This window comes from Kogia breviceps, chromosome 4, assembly GCF_026419965.1.
Source record: "Kogia breviceps isolate mKogBre1 chromosome 4, mKogBre1 haplotype 1, whole genome shotgun sequence".
Classification (NCBI taxonomy): Eukaryota; Metazoa; Chordata; class Mammalia; order Artiodactyla; family Physeteridae; genus Kogia; species Kogia breviceps.
In genome coordinates this window covers 47,313,177-47,328,391 of record NC_081313.1, presented here as the reverse complement: position 1 = coordinate 47,328,391, position 15,215 = coordinate 47,313,177, and the positions used below count along the sequence as shown (strand labels likewise).

The window sequence follows — 15,215 nt, the reverse complement described above, 5'->3', positions numbered from 1 at the left end:
GCTCTACTAGACTGTAATTGCCTGCTTTCATAGCACATCTCTGGGCCTCTTCACCTGGAAATGTGCCAAGAAAAAATCATCAATTCTAATATCCCTTCTTCAAACCACAGCCTCTGGTTTATCAGCTCTCTTACACCTCCCTTTCTTTTTGTTTTTTCCCCTTCCAGTTTTATTGAGATATAATTGACATACATAAGCTCTAAGTTTACAGTATAATTATTTGACTTATTTACATCCTGAAATGATGACCACAGTAAGTTTAGTGAACATCCATCATCTCATATAGATACAGAATTAAAGAAATAAAAAATTTTTCTACCTTGTGTTGAGAACTCTTAGGGTTTACTCTCGTGGCAACTTTCATATGGAACATAGAGCAGTGTTAATTATATTTATCACGTTGTATATTACATCCCTGGTACTTATTTATTTATTCTCTTTACTCTCACAAAGTTTATATGCAAGCACAGGGGAGACGCTCAACAAATGAAGGAATACACATGATGGAAAAAAAAGGATGAAAAAAAAGGATGAAACACAGATGGTGTGAGGCTAAGAATTCAGGGTGATGTTTGTGTCAGGTTTGTTTGTTTGTTTACATCTTTGTTGGAGTATAATTGCTTTACAATGCTGTGTTAGTTTCTGCTTTATAACTGATATCTGAATCAGCTATACATATACATATATCCCCATATCCCCTCCCTCTTGCGTCTCCCTCCCTCCCTATCCCACCCCACTAGGTGGTCACAAAGCGGCTGCTTCCCACTAGCTATCTATTTTACATTTGGTAGTGTATATATGTCCCTGCCACTCTCTTACTTCGTCCCAGTTTACCCTTCCCCCTCCCTGTGTCCTCAAGTCCATTCTCTACGTCTGCGTCTTTATTCCTGTCCTGCCCCTAGGTTCTTCAGAACCATTTATTTTTTTAGATTCCATATATATGTGTTAGCATGTGGTATTTGTTTTTCTCTTTCTGAGTTACCTTACTCTGTGACAGACTCTAGGTTCATCCACCTCACTACAAATAACTCAATTTCGTTTCTTTTTATGGCTGAGTAACATTCCATTGTATATATGTGCCACATCTTCTTTATCCATTCATCTGTCAGTGGACACTTAGGTTGCTTCCATGTCTTGGCTATTGTAAATAGAGCTGCAGTGAACATTGTGGTACATGACTCTTTTTGAATTATGGTTTTCTCAGGGTATATGCCCAGTAGTGGGATTGCTGGGTCATATGGTAGTTCTATTTTTAGTTTTTTAAGGAACCTCCATAGTGGCTGTATCAATTTACATTCCCACCAACAGTGCAAGAGGGTTCCCTTTTCTCCACACCCTCTCCAGCATTTATTGTTTGTGGATTGTTTGATGATTGCCATTCTGACTGGTGTGAGGTGATACCTCATTGTAGTTTTGATTTGCATTTCTCTAATGATTAATGATGTTGAGCATCCTTTCATGTGTTTGTTGACAATCTGTATATCTTCTTTGGAGAAATGCTTAGACCACTGTTCTTCTCATTCATCCATAGCTGGTTTTAATCACCATCTAGATGTGAAAGCTTCCCAAATCTGTATCTTCAGCCTTGACCTTTCTTCCAAGTGCCTGCTGGTCATCTCCACCTGAATGTTCCATAGGCTTGTAACACTGGAATTTATGAATTCCCTGCCTCTTAAACTTGTTCCTCTTTCTGTGATCCTTATCTCCTCTGGTGACACCACCATGCACATACTCCACCAAACCAGAAACTTTAGTCACGCTACCCTGTGTCTTTATCCTGTCTAGCGAATCACCAAGCCCTTCCTGTACTGCCTCACAAATATTTCTTGACTTTTTTGTGTCTACCACCACTGCACTTCACTAAATTATCTCTGCCCTTGTTGAGGGCTTTCAGCATTTCTCATTGGGATGCTTGCAGTTAAATCCTAGTTGGTCTTCCTGCCTTTCTCACCGCCTGACATTCACCCTTTGTGAGCTAGGTCACAACACTGGTTTAAAACCCTTCAGGGACTCCATCTGCCTTTGCTAAGGCTTGCACATGCTACTGAGAAGGTGCTGCTGGGATAAGCTTGAGGGAGGGGGTCAGGGTGGTTGGACTCTGGCAGAACCGTCTAGTTGAGCTCTTCGACATCATTATGCTTCGTCATAATATTTCACCTTTTGAAAGCTTTCCATTGCCTGTGCACCATCTTTTCTTTCTTTAAAAAGTTAATTAATTAATTAATCTTTGGCTGCATTGGGTCTTCACTGCTGCATGGGCTTTCTCTAGTTGTGGTGAGCGGGGGCTACTCTTCGTTGCGGTGTGTGGGCTTCTCAATGCGTGGCTTCTCTTGTTGCGGAACATGGGCTCTAGGCATGTGGGCTTCCATAGTTGTGGCACGTAGTCTCAGTAGTTGTGACTTGCGGGCTCTAGAGCACAGGCTCAGTAATTGTGGCGCACGGGCTTAGTTGCTCCATGGCATGTGGGATCTTCCCAGACCAGGGGTCAAACCCATGTCCCCAGACGGATTCTTAACCACTGTGCCACCAGGGAAGTCCTACCATCTTTTCTTGTTATTAATCATTTGCACTTCTTCTTCAGTGCATTTGCCCATGCTGTTACCCCAAAGTGCCCAATTCCTGCCAATCACTAAGAAGTAGCTCAGATCTCATGTCTTTTAGGAAGTCTTCTTATCAGTCACATCTTTATTAATTTATTCACTGAGATTTATGGAACATCTGCATTGTCTCAGGCAGCCAGCAACATCCCAAAAGGTGGAAGATGGGAATGTACCTGAGTGAGTTAGAGCAGTGCTCCTTAGACTTTCTGTGATGGTGGACCAATTGAGTTGTTCTTTGTTTTTGCTCTATCACAGACCAATAAGTGGTCCTGTTGCACATGATTAAAATACAGTTTGCACCACATGTGACTCACCACACTAATTCAACAACACCCAAACTGGTGTATACCTTGTTCAACAAGTATCACGTACTTGGATGTCCCTGCAATGTCAAATTGCCATAAACATTTCTAAGTACTTACACCTGATTTCTGGACTTACCTTGGACCATAATGATAATAAACCATGTGGACACCAGCACCAGTCCACAGGCCAGCTTTGAGTAGCGTTGTACTAGAGGGTTTGCCGCAGATGCTGTGGTAGAAGAGGAGACAGTTATATCAGGGGCTCAGAAGAGACTAGACAGAGCTGTAAGGTGAGCCTAACCCTGTTAGAGGAGGGCAAAATTGAACAAAAATGAGATCTGCTTACCAGCCAGGTGAATGAGGTTTTTTAGCCATGAGGGGAAAGTGCAGCATAAAGAGAGAGGGAAGGTGGAGTAGGCTGGGACTACGAAGACTAGGGTAGTAAGAGCATAGTGAACAGGGGCTGCTGAAAGGGAAGCAGTGAGGCTGCAGCGTCAGCAGGGGTTGATTTTATTTACTCAGCAAATACTTTTCAAGAAACACCTATGTGCCAGACCCTTCCTAGGCACTGGAATTAGAAGCCAAGCAGAGACAGTTTTTGCTCTAGTAGAGCTTAGAGGGGTTGCTAAGAGTAGCTAAGGGTTAGACTTTAACTGCAGGCAGTCTTTGAAGGATTTTGAGCTGGAACATGGCATGCTCAGTTTAATCCTTGGAAAAATGACCCTGGTGGATTGGGGGAAATGGACTTGGGGAAATGGATGGCTATTGAGTCAGAAAAGTTAATCAAGAGGTCATTACAGTAATCTAGGTAAGAGATGATAAAGGTCAGACAGTAGCAGTCAGAGGTTGGGGGAAGAAATGGGAGTGAGGGATAGAGAAGGGACTTTTAGGAGAAGTATTATTAGGGTGATGTAAATCACAGGTCTGGAGGGAGCAGTGGAGTTTAGGATGGCTTTCCATTTCTGAAGGTTGGTGGTCCAATTCATTGGAAGAGGGAGGGATTGGAGGAGTAGTAAGTAAAGCATCTGAGGACGTCACACAGTTAGGTACCCCTCTCTGTACTCCTGCAGTGTGCTGTGCTAAACTGTATCATAGCATTGTTTAATGGTTCCTGAGCTTGCGAGCTCCTTGAGAACGAATGCCCACTTTTCTACCCTAAACACTTGGCGCAGGGCCTCACATGGAACAGGCTCCACAAATGATTCTCAAGCTGAACAGGAAGAGTCTTCATTTTTTATTACCGCCATAACAAATGATCACACGCTTAGTGGATTAAAACAGCACACATTTATTATCTCATAGTTCTGTAGGTCAGAAGTCCAGGTTGGCAAGGGTGATCACTCTGCTCTGTGTTTCAAAGGTGCTGGCCATCTTGGCTCTTATCAGAGGCTTCTAGAAGAAATCCATTTCCAAGCTCATTCAGGTTGCTGGCAGAATTCAGTTCCTTGTGGTTTCAGGACTGAGGTCCGTGTGTCCTTGCTGGCTGTCAGCAAGAGCTGCCTAAGCTCCTAGGGGAGCTCTTTCCAGTCCTTGAATGTGGGCTGCTGCATCTGAGAGCCACCGACAGTGCACTGAATCCTTCTGCGTCCAATCTCTCTGTCTTCCTCTCTTCTTCCAACCAGAGACAGTTCTCTGCTTGAAACGGCTCCTGTGACTACATTGGGACCACCTGGATAATCCATGATAATCTCCCTACTTTAAGGTCTGTAACCTTAATTAGATCTGTAGAGTCCCTTAGAGATTCCAAGGATTAAGGCATGGACATTTCGGAGGGGTGGGGGTAGGGGGGTGGGGAGGTGGGAGCATTGTTTTGCCAACCCTGTTAGTAATTATCCACCAAGTCGTGCAGAGGTTAGGATCATGTTTCTTAATTATTTGTAAATTCCAGCGCCTCCCATTTGTTCAGGGGAGCACAAGGAGAGTAAGGCTGGCCCAGTGTCAGAAGAAAACGGGAGCAGAGAGAGATCACAGTCCTTCAATGTCTACTCTTTTTTCCAATCATCCATCTTTTTATCTACCCCATCCATCCATCTATCCATCTATCCCATCCATCCCATCCAGTCATCCTTTCAATCTGTTATTTATTAATGAACATTTGAATACCTGCTTTGTTTTAAGAGTGTATGCTAGGTTGAGAAATGAGGAAGTGAGTGAGCTACAAAGATAAATGACACCTGATTTCTGTCAGCTGGTTTTCAGTATATTGATGTCTATATCAAGTTTTTATAAATCCATACCATCAACTGATGAGTTTGACTTGTTTTGATAATGTTTTCTTCCCTGCTTAGTGAATCTTTTTTTTAGCATGCTTTAGCTTCAAACCCTGTACCAAGGACTCAGTAAATGTGTGTGATTATGATCATTACTGCTTGGCTCACTCCCTTTTATGTGTGGCCATAAAGTTTGGGAAACATTAATAAATATAGATGATTGTTGTGTTAATTTTTAACTTTATTAAGATAAGTAACCACTGTTACCAATATCTTACCAACCTTTCCAGAGATAAGGAAGTATTTATCTTTTACCTGGCATTAATTATGTTTTTTAGTGATTATTCCATAGCAGCTTTGATAAAGCTACTTCATTCCTTTTTACATCTACATAGTGTTTCCTGGTATGAATATGCCAGTTTTTTAACAAGTCTCACATTGGTGGACATTTGGTTAGTTTCCACTTATTTTGCTATTAAAAATTGTGGAAAATCTTCTATGTGTACCTTTCACACAAGTGTTCAGTATATACCTAGAATATTTGCATTGCAACAGATATTGCCAAATCACTCCTACAGAGGTTGTACCAGTCTAAATTCCCACTGGCAATGTACACGGGTGCCTGTTTTGCTATACCTTGGCCAGCAAAGTATGTTATCAGACTTTATTTAATAAAGTATAAATGGTATTTCACTCTAATTTAACTTTGAACTTGCTACATTGCTGAGTGAGGTTGGATGTCTTTTTTGCATATATTTTAGAGTTATTTCTATTTCCTTTTCTATAAACTATTCATATGTTTTATCCATTTCTCTGTCAGGTTGTTGGCTTTTTTCTTATTAATTTGCTGGCATAAGCTGGGACAAAGTGAGAGAGTGGCATGGACATATATACACTACCAAATGTAAAATTGATAGCTAGTGGGAAGCAGCCGCATAGCACAAGGAGATCAGCTCAGGTGCTTTGTGACCACCTAGAGGGGTGGGATAGGGAGGGTGGGAGGGAGGGAGACGCAAGAGGGAGGGGATATGGGGATATATGTATATGTATAGCTGATTCACTTTGTTATAAAGCAGAAATTAACACACCATTGTAAAGCAATTATACTCCAATAAAGATGTTAAAAAAAATTTGCTGGCAGTCTTCATATATTGAGGAAATTAGCCCTTCGGGAGATGAGATACATCTATTTTTCTTTCTGTTTGACTTGTCTTTTGATTTTGTATATAATTAGGCTTTTGACATGCAAAAATATTTAATTTTAGGTGGGTTTTACATCTTTACAAACTTCCAACTGTCACATTTGGAAAGGCCTTCCTCATTTCAGTATTATAAAATAATTATCTCAGGTTCACCAAGTATTTTTTTAACTTTTTATTTTGAAATAACTGTAGATTCACAGGAAGTTAGTGCAAAATTAGTGCAGAGATATCTTGTGTACCCTTTACTGAGTTTCCCTCAATCACCAGGTATTTTTATAGTTTCATTTTTTTATGTTTCAATTTTTGATGCATCTGAAATTTATTTTGGTATGAGCTGTGGATTCCAATTTATTTCTTTCCAATTGGTTACCCATTTGTCTAACTTTTTTTACTGAATCATCTATATTTTCCCCAGTAAATGAAAATGCATACATATCAATCATGTGCTAAGTTCCTGCATATACTGGTTAATCTTTCAGATTTTTAAAGTATCACGACTTGAAGAGAAACTTGAACTGTCACTGTATATTTTTCCAAGAGCTACATGTTGAGATGACCAGAGCTGGCCTTGTTTCAGAATCCTGTTATGGTATAATTTGGCCTGTTTGTCTAGAATTAACTTTGTAGTGCTGTGGGTTGTGCTGGGATTCAGGTGAATAACATTCACTCCTTGGCCTCCAGGAGTTCATCTTAGTTTATTGATCCCAATCTGTTGAAGTAAGGCCTTTAGACTGTGTAGTGCTTAAGGTTAATCATGCAATTAACTTCACAAAACCTTTCTGAGGGATGTATATTACCTCCATTTTGTAGATAGGAAATAGCGACTCAGATTAAAATTGCCCAGTCCTCAGATCTAGAGCAAGTCTTCAGAGCTCAGACAGCTTCTGGCCTTATGATTAGTATTATCCCACACTGTTCCAGGACATGCCTCAGACCTGCCCGAGGTGTCTCTTTACTCCATGGATCTGAGATAAAAACCGACATAACTTCTAGGCTGCAACATAACTCCATTTTTCCATCTCTGCCTTAGCAAACCTAAATCACCGTTTTTAGTTCTTGCTTTCCAATGAAAAGACTAAGCAAAGACGGATAACTTTTCCAAGGTTTTTCTGATTTCACTCCGAGCGATGCTAAAGGAAAAATAAAATACTCATCAGCTTACTTAGTTATCTGAATTTAAGGAGTAGATTTAGATAATTCTTAAATTCTTTCTCAGCTCTGTGATTCTAGATATATGTTTTTTATCTGGCTAGTATTTTCCATAGTTTTATGTGCCTATATAGGAGGGAGTGAACAAAAGCATTTAAAGAATGACAAGTATTTTCATGTGGGTTGTTTAGAGGGAAAACATGCTAGAAATTCTTTAATCCAATTAAAATCACATCTGTTAGGGGAAGTCCTGTAGGCTGGTTATTGTATAATATAATAGGAGTCTTGATTTCAGTTCATTACATTAGCTTGCTAGCATATATTTAAAGGCCACCCTTTAAAACTGTCTATGTGCTTTGAGTTTAAGGTTATTAATTCACACACCCTGTACGGTCCACTTACAGTTTCTGTTAGCTGCAGTATAGTCCATGTGATGCTCTTCATGGGATAGGGATTTTAGGAGAAGTAAAAAGCAGGTGAGTCTCCAGCGCTGAATTTTCCACTTAATGTTAAGAATAATCACTGTAGCAAAGTAAGGTCTTCCAGATGATTTTGCCCACTTCTCTTGGAAGCCGTGTCTGTGTGTGGTTGCTGTGGACAGTCCTCACACTGGCCAATTTGGATATCTAGATACATAGATCATTTCACGTGTTTGGTGGGGTGGAGTATATTCTTAGGGTCTAGTGAGCTAACACAAGGCCAGCCACATCCAAGAAACTGGCTCATAAACTAGAATCCCAAGTCATTCATTTAAAAGTGGTCATATACGTAGACAAAGCCAAGATGGAGTAAATGTGCAAGTGGATGATCCTGCTCAGGAGATCCAGGTCTAGGTGAGAAGATTGTTTGGTAAAATTAAAGCAAAAATGTCTAATTCTATTCTCCTCTCTAGAGATGATTCTTTCTTTTAAAACCTTCATTCGCAACACCCTTCTACGCAGGGCTGGAAAACCTAGTAAGTGCTTTGCCAACTGTGTTCTTGAGGCTTTGAGGGGACCTCTGTTGTTCAGTTTGCATTCAGTTTTACATCACCTTCACTAATTTAAACAGAACTGTCACAACCTACAGGCGTACATACCTCGGAGACATCACAGGTTCAGATCCAGACCACCACAATAAAGCGAATATGGAAGTAAAGGGAGTCATATGAATATTTGCATTTCCCAGTGCATATAGAAATTATGTTTAGACTATACTGTAGTCTGTTAAGTGTGTAACAGCATTATGTCTAAAAAATGGACGTGTCTTAATTATCAAATACCTCATGGCTAAAAATACTAACCATCATCTGAGCCTTCCGTGAGTCATAGTCTTTTTGCTGGTGGAGGGTCTTGCCTCAGTGTTGATGGCTGCTGACTGGTCAGGGCGGTGGTTGCTGAAGGCTGGGTTGCAGTGGCACTTTCTTGAAATAAGACAACGATAAAGTTTGCCCCATCAATTGACTCTTTCAGGAACGATTTCTCTGTAGCACACAATTCTGGTTGATTGCGTTTTATCCGCAGTAGAACTTCTTTCAAAATTGGAGTCAATTCTCTCAAACCCTGCTGCTCTATCAACTAAGATTATGTCATTCTAAATCCTTTGTTGTCATTTCAGCAATCTTCACAGCATCATCACCAGGAGTAGATGCCATCTCAACAAACTACTTTCTTTGCTCATCTATAAGAAGCAACTCCTCGACCATGAAAGTTTTATCATGAGATCGCAACAATTCAGTCAGATCTTCAGGCTCCACTTCTAATTCTAGTTCTCTTGCTTCTTCCACCACATCTGCAGGGACTTCCTCCGCTCAAGTCTTGAACGCTTTCTTGTCATCTGTGAGAACCGGAATCAACTTCTTTCAAACTCCTGTTAATGTTGATATTTTTGACCTCTTCCCATGAATCACAACTGCTCTTAATGGCATATAGAATGGTTAACCTTTTCAGAAGGTTTTCTACTTAGTTTACCCAGATCCATTAGAGGAATCACTATGACAGTTACAGCCTTATGGCATGTATTTCTTAAATACTAAGATTTGAAAGTCAAAATTACTTGCTGGTCCATGAGCTGCAGAATGGATGTTGTGTTAGGAAGCATGAACACAACATGAATTTCATCTTACATCCCCGTCAGAGCCCTTGGGTGACCAGTTGCATTGTCAATGAGCATTAATACTTTGAAAGGAATCTTTTTTTCTGATCAGTAGGTCTTAATGGTGGGCTTAAAATATTCAGTAAATCCTGTTTTCAACAGATGGGCTGTCATCCAGGCTTTGTTTTTCCACTTATAGAACACAGGCAGAGTAGATTTAGCATAATTCTTAACAATTTTCAGAATGGTAAATGAACCGTGGGTTGAATTTAAAATCACCAGATGCATTAAGCCCTAACAAGAGAGTCACCCTGTTCTTTGTAGCTTTGAAGCCAGGTATTGACTTCTCTGTAGCTGTGGAGGTTCCAGATGGCATCATCTTCTTATATAAGGCTGTTTTGTCTCCATTGAAAACCTGTTTAGTGTAGCCACCTTCATTAATGATCTTAGCTAGATCTTGATAACTTGCTGCAGCTTCTATATGAGCACTTGCTGCTTCACCTGGTGCTTTTACAATGTGTTATGGATATGGCTTCTTTCCTTAAACCTCATGAACCAAACTCTGCTAGCTTCAGACTTTTCTTCTGCAGCTTGCTCACCTCTCTCAGCCTTCACAGAATTAAAAAGAGTTAGACTTAACTTTGGATTAGGCTTTGGTTTAAAGGAATGTTGTGGTGGTTTGGTGTTCTATCCAGATGACTAAAACTTTCTCCATATATACAATAAGGCTGTTTGGCTTTCATATCATTCATGTGTTCACTGGAGTAGCACTTTTAATTTTTTTCAAGAACTTTCCTTTGCATTCACAACTTTTGGCCAGCTGGCACAAGAGGCCCAGCTTTCAGCCTGTCTTGGCTTTCAACATGTCTTCCTCACTGAGCTTAATCACTTCTAGCTTTAAAGTGAAAGATGTGCTGTTCTTCCTTTCACTTGAACACTTAGTGGCCATTGTAGCGTCATTGTATTGATAGGTTCACAATATTGCAGGGTTATAAATGGGCATAATTTCAATATTGTTGTGTCTCAGGGAATAGGGAGGTCTGAGGAGAGGGAGAGAGATGGGGGAATGGCTGGTTGGTGAAGTAGTCAAAACGCACATAACATTTATCGATTAAGTTTGCCATCTTATCTGGGTGGGGTTCATGGCACCCCCAAATGATTACATAGTAACATCAAAGATCACAGATCACCGTAAAAAATGCAGTAATAAAGAAAATGTTTGAAATATTGCAAGAATTACCAAAATGTCGCACAGAAACACGAAGTGAGCAAGTGCTGTTGGAAAAGTGGCACTGATAGACTTGCTCAATGCAGGGTTGTCACAAAACCTCATTTTGTAAAAAGCACAATATCTGTGAAGTAAAATAGAATATAGGCTGATGAAACAAGGCATGCCTGTATTTTGATGAACTGCTAAACTGTCTTCCACAGTGGCTGCACCATTTTACAGTTCCAACAGCAACGTATGCTTGTTCCAGATTCTCCACATCCTTGCCAATGCTGGTTATTGTCTGTTTTTTTTTAAAAATAAATTTATTTATTTATCTTTGGCTGTGTTGGGTCCTCATTGCTGCGCGTGGGCCTTCTCCAGTTGTGGCGAGCGGGAGCTACTCTTCGTTGCGGTGCGCGGGCTTCTTATTGCGGTGGCTTCTCTTGTTGTGGAGCATGGGCTCTAGAGTGCAGGCTTCAGTAGTTGTGGCACACGGGCTCAGTCGTTGTAGCTTACGGGCTCCAGAGCGCAGGCTCAGTAGTTGTGACGCACGGGCTTAGCTGCTCTGCAGCATGTGGGCTCTTCCCGGACCAGGGATCAAACCCATGTCCCCTGCATTGGCAGGCGGATTCTCAACCACTGCGCCACCAGGGAAGTCCTTGTCTGTCTTTTTGATGATAGCCGTCCTAGTGGGTGGTTGTCTGGTCCACTTCAGAATCCCAGCATAGGGCCTGCTATGGTGTTGATAAATGTTGGTTGGTTCCCTAAGTATGTTTTGCCATCTTGCTCGTCTTAGCACCTTCCACACTGGAAAGCTGTGTGCTGCAGTAAACAAGCATAGACCAGGGTCCTGTTGAACGTTGAATACCTGCTCTGCAGCATAGTAACTGTGTGATCAGGAACAAATTACTTAACATCTCTCCAGCTTCAGTTTCCTTATCTGTGACCTGAAGATTATGATACCTTTTTCCTAGGGTTGGTATGAGGATTAAGTAGATAATATGAGTGAAACATCTAGCACAGGACCTGACCCAGAGCCCTTGATAAGTGGACACTGTTATTATTCTGTTGTTTTTCTGTTGTTACTCTCTTGGATAACTTCGGTAGCAGCTTGCCCTACTCCCTTGCCTCAGGACGTAGAGGCAACAGTTGATTTCAGATGCACCTAGTTGCACCATCTGTGGTATGCCAGGTCAGCTCCCTTTCTTTCTTCAAGAAAACTCCCTGCAGATCTCCTCACAGGATCTGTTAATACCTCTTCAGTTTTTGAGTAAAACTACTCAGGTCTGATGAGATAGCTGAGTGTCATTTGTGGTTTTGCTTCTTCCTTGGGAATTTCTGCTTAAGGTTTAACCGACCCATCTCATAGATTTGCTTGCTTCTGTTAACTCATTTTTTTTTAACATCTTTATTGGAGTATAACTGTTTTGCGATAGTGTGTTAGTTTCTCCTTTACAACAAAGTGAATCAGTTATACATATACATACGTTCCCATATCTCTTCCCTCTTGCATCACCCTCCCTCCCACCCTCCCTATCCCACCCCTCTAGGTGGTCACAAAGCACAGAGGTGAACTCCCTGTGCTATGCGGCAGCTTCCCACTAGCTATTTAATTTACATTTGGTAGTGTGTATATGTCCCTTCCACTCTCTCACATCGTCACCGCTTACCCTTCCCCCTCCCCATATCCTCAAGTCCATGCTCTAGTAGGTCTGTGTTTTATTCCCGTCCTACCACTAATCTCTTCATGACAATTTTTTTTCTTAGATTCCATATATATGTGTTAGCATACAGTATTTGTTTTTCTCCTTCTGACTTACTTCACTCTGTATGACAGACTCCAGGTCTATCCACCTCATTACAAATAACTCAGTTTCATTACTTTTTATGGCTGAGTAATATTCCATTGTATATATGTGCCACATCTTCTTTATCCATTCATCTGTTGATGGACATTTAGGTTGCTTCCATGTCCTGGCTGTCGTAAATAGAGCTGCAATAAACATTTTGGTACATGACTCTTTTTGAATTATGGTTTTCTCAGGGTATATGCCTAGTAGTGGGATTGCTGGGTCATATGGTAGTTCTATTTATAGTTTTTTAAGGAACCTCCATACTGTTCTCCATAGTGGCTGTATCAATTTACATGTTAACTCATTATTAAAAGGGCATTCCTTTCAGAAGTACCAGTTTTTAAAACTTTAATAAAAGCAGCTTTTTAACTGCAAAAATCCCTGATAATGAGGATTCCAGATTGGCACGGGTTGATTTGGGCAACTGAGAAAAGTCTTTCCGACCTTTGTCAGAGAGGTTGCTTAGCAGAACTTGTTGCCATCTTGCTTTTGAACCTCTTGGTTAATTTATGAAAGCAAAGGAACTGCTTTCATCTGAGACACACAGTGCCTGAGTTCCCCTGGCAGGAAGTGTTTGTCTTTACAAATCTCATACACATTGGTCACAAGGGAGACCTTGGTATTTTGTTTTACTTGTTCATGCTTTATGGTGATTTCACTATTGTTTCAGTGTTTTTACCTGAGAGCTATAATAAATAAATAAGACACACTTGCCCTTAGGATAGTCATTATTCACCCTCAGTCTAACTGTCGGGTTTTATCTGCCTCTTCCCCTCTTTACAAATCCTTGTGTACTATACAACTAGACTAATGGTTTTTTAACTAGCAGCCTCTGAAATTTCTAAGTCCCCATTTCTGTTAGTAGAAAAAAATGTGATAGGAGCAAAACCAAACAGCTGATAACTTTTGAGGTTAAGAGGGAGGGGAGAGGACAGGTGGGAAATAGCTTACTAGAAAGAGAAAGAGAGAGAGGGAATGAGGGAGGGAGAGAGGAAGAGAGAGGGAAAGATTTTAACATTAGAGTAGTAGGGAGTGGTGGGAAGTAAACTGAAATCAGATAATGGAGCTGAGAACTTGGGACTTGATGTGATTTGTAGTGGGATGTCACTGTAGGTTCTTGAGGAGGGAGAAAATATAATAAAAGTGGTATTTGAGCCTGATTTTTTTTAATAATATTAACCCTAAGCATGAATCTAAAGGAAATAAGCATGGAGGCAGGAGTTGTCCCAGCCTGGGTGCAGTAATACAGGATGAAGTGGAGTTTTGGTTGCTAGCATGAAAATGGTGGAGAAAGGTTTCATCTAAAAAAAAAAAAATCAAATTAATTTGTAGCAGTTTGCAAGTTAGAGATGAAAGAGCAGAGTCAAAGATGAGTCTGGCGTTTTATATCGGAAGAAAAGTCAAGCCATTAACATTGGTGTAGGTATTGGATAAAGAAGCCAACTGGTGGAAAGAAGTTGGGCAAGATGAGTTCCTTTGGGGATTAGTTAGGTTTTCTGTGACAGTGGTATGTCCAAGTTATAATGTTTATGGGCAGTTGCACATAGCGGCCTCTGGCATACATGAAAGGTTAGCTCAGAGTGTAGATTTGAAAGTCATTACCATAGTAGTAAGAGCAGGCAGATAACAAGAAAATCCCACAGGTTGAGGGCAGAAAGCCCCAGTGCAGGAGCGTGAAGAAAGGAACCAGCAGAACAAAATGATAAAGAGCTGACTGATGGAAAGGCATGAGGCCAGTTAGAAAAATACTATTTTCTGAAAGCCGAGGTTAGGGTGTCAGGAAGGAAGGAAGAAATCAGAATTGTGGGATGGCAGGGAAATGAGCATAGATAAGAACGCAGGAAAAGCCTTTGGGTTTAGCAAAAGAGGGGTCTCTAACCTTTGTGTATGGCTCCTGTGAGCAAGGACACCTTTAACCAAGAGAGGTGGTTGTTTGAGGACAGTCACACCCTCCATCAAGCACCCTTTAGAGACCGTAGGGTCCAGAATCACCACCGTGCTGAATCACAGTATGTCAAATCTACTCAAGAACAGTCCCTCTCTCTTATTTCATTATCATAGGCCTAGCCCTTATTTTTTCCATTTGGACTATGTCCCAGCATGGCCAGGGGCTTGTTGCTGTTGTTATTGATTTACCAACAGAGGCCACAACAGTTACACTTTCTCCTATCACAACACATCTCTTATGATGGAAATTAAATATATACCAAACAATAAGTTTGGCTCTCTGTTGTCAAACTTATTGGCAAGGCTCCTTTTGCTACGTTATGCTCTTTCTTTTTAAGTTTTTGTTATTTATGTTTCTCATTTTTCCTTTTTTCCTAGAACTTGTGTTGGATTAAGATTGTGAGATTAGATAAATAGAGAAGCATTCTTAGGAGAGAATAAAGAAGAGCTAGGGTCATTAGAAGGGTAGGTTGGCAGTTGTGGCTGGGAAGGGATTTTACAGAGTAATGAAAAGAGGCTGCACTGTTACTATCCTCAGCCTTAAGAGAACTCTGTGAATGATGTTTGACAGAGAGGTGTAAGATCAACCCACTTAATGAAAGCATGAGTCAAGGTTATATTCCTAAATTTTATTTGGAGGAATCACAAACTCTAGAGCTCAGAATC

At 40.7% G+C, this 15,215-nt stretch overlaps 1 protein-coding gene across 3 annotated transcripts in view; it reads left to right on the top strand.

Annotated features, from left to right (window-relative positions):
* The window catches only part of ELOVL7 (ELOVL fatty acid elongase 7), a 69,779-nt gene that overhangs the window by 14,627 nt on the left and 39,937 nt on the right, over positions 1-15,215 (top strand). The window contains exon 1 of one of the 3 annotated variants that reach the window (XM_067031012.1): positions 454-581. The exons of the other annotated variants lie outside the window; for them this stretch is intronic. The gene's annotated coding sequence lies outside the window, so the exon portion shown is untranslated. Of the gene's footprint in view, positions 1-453; positions 582-15,215 lie in introns of those variants that run through there. 3 annotated transcript variants of the gene reach the window in all.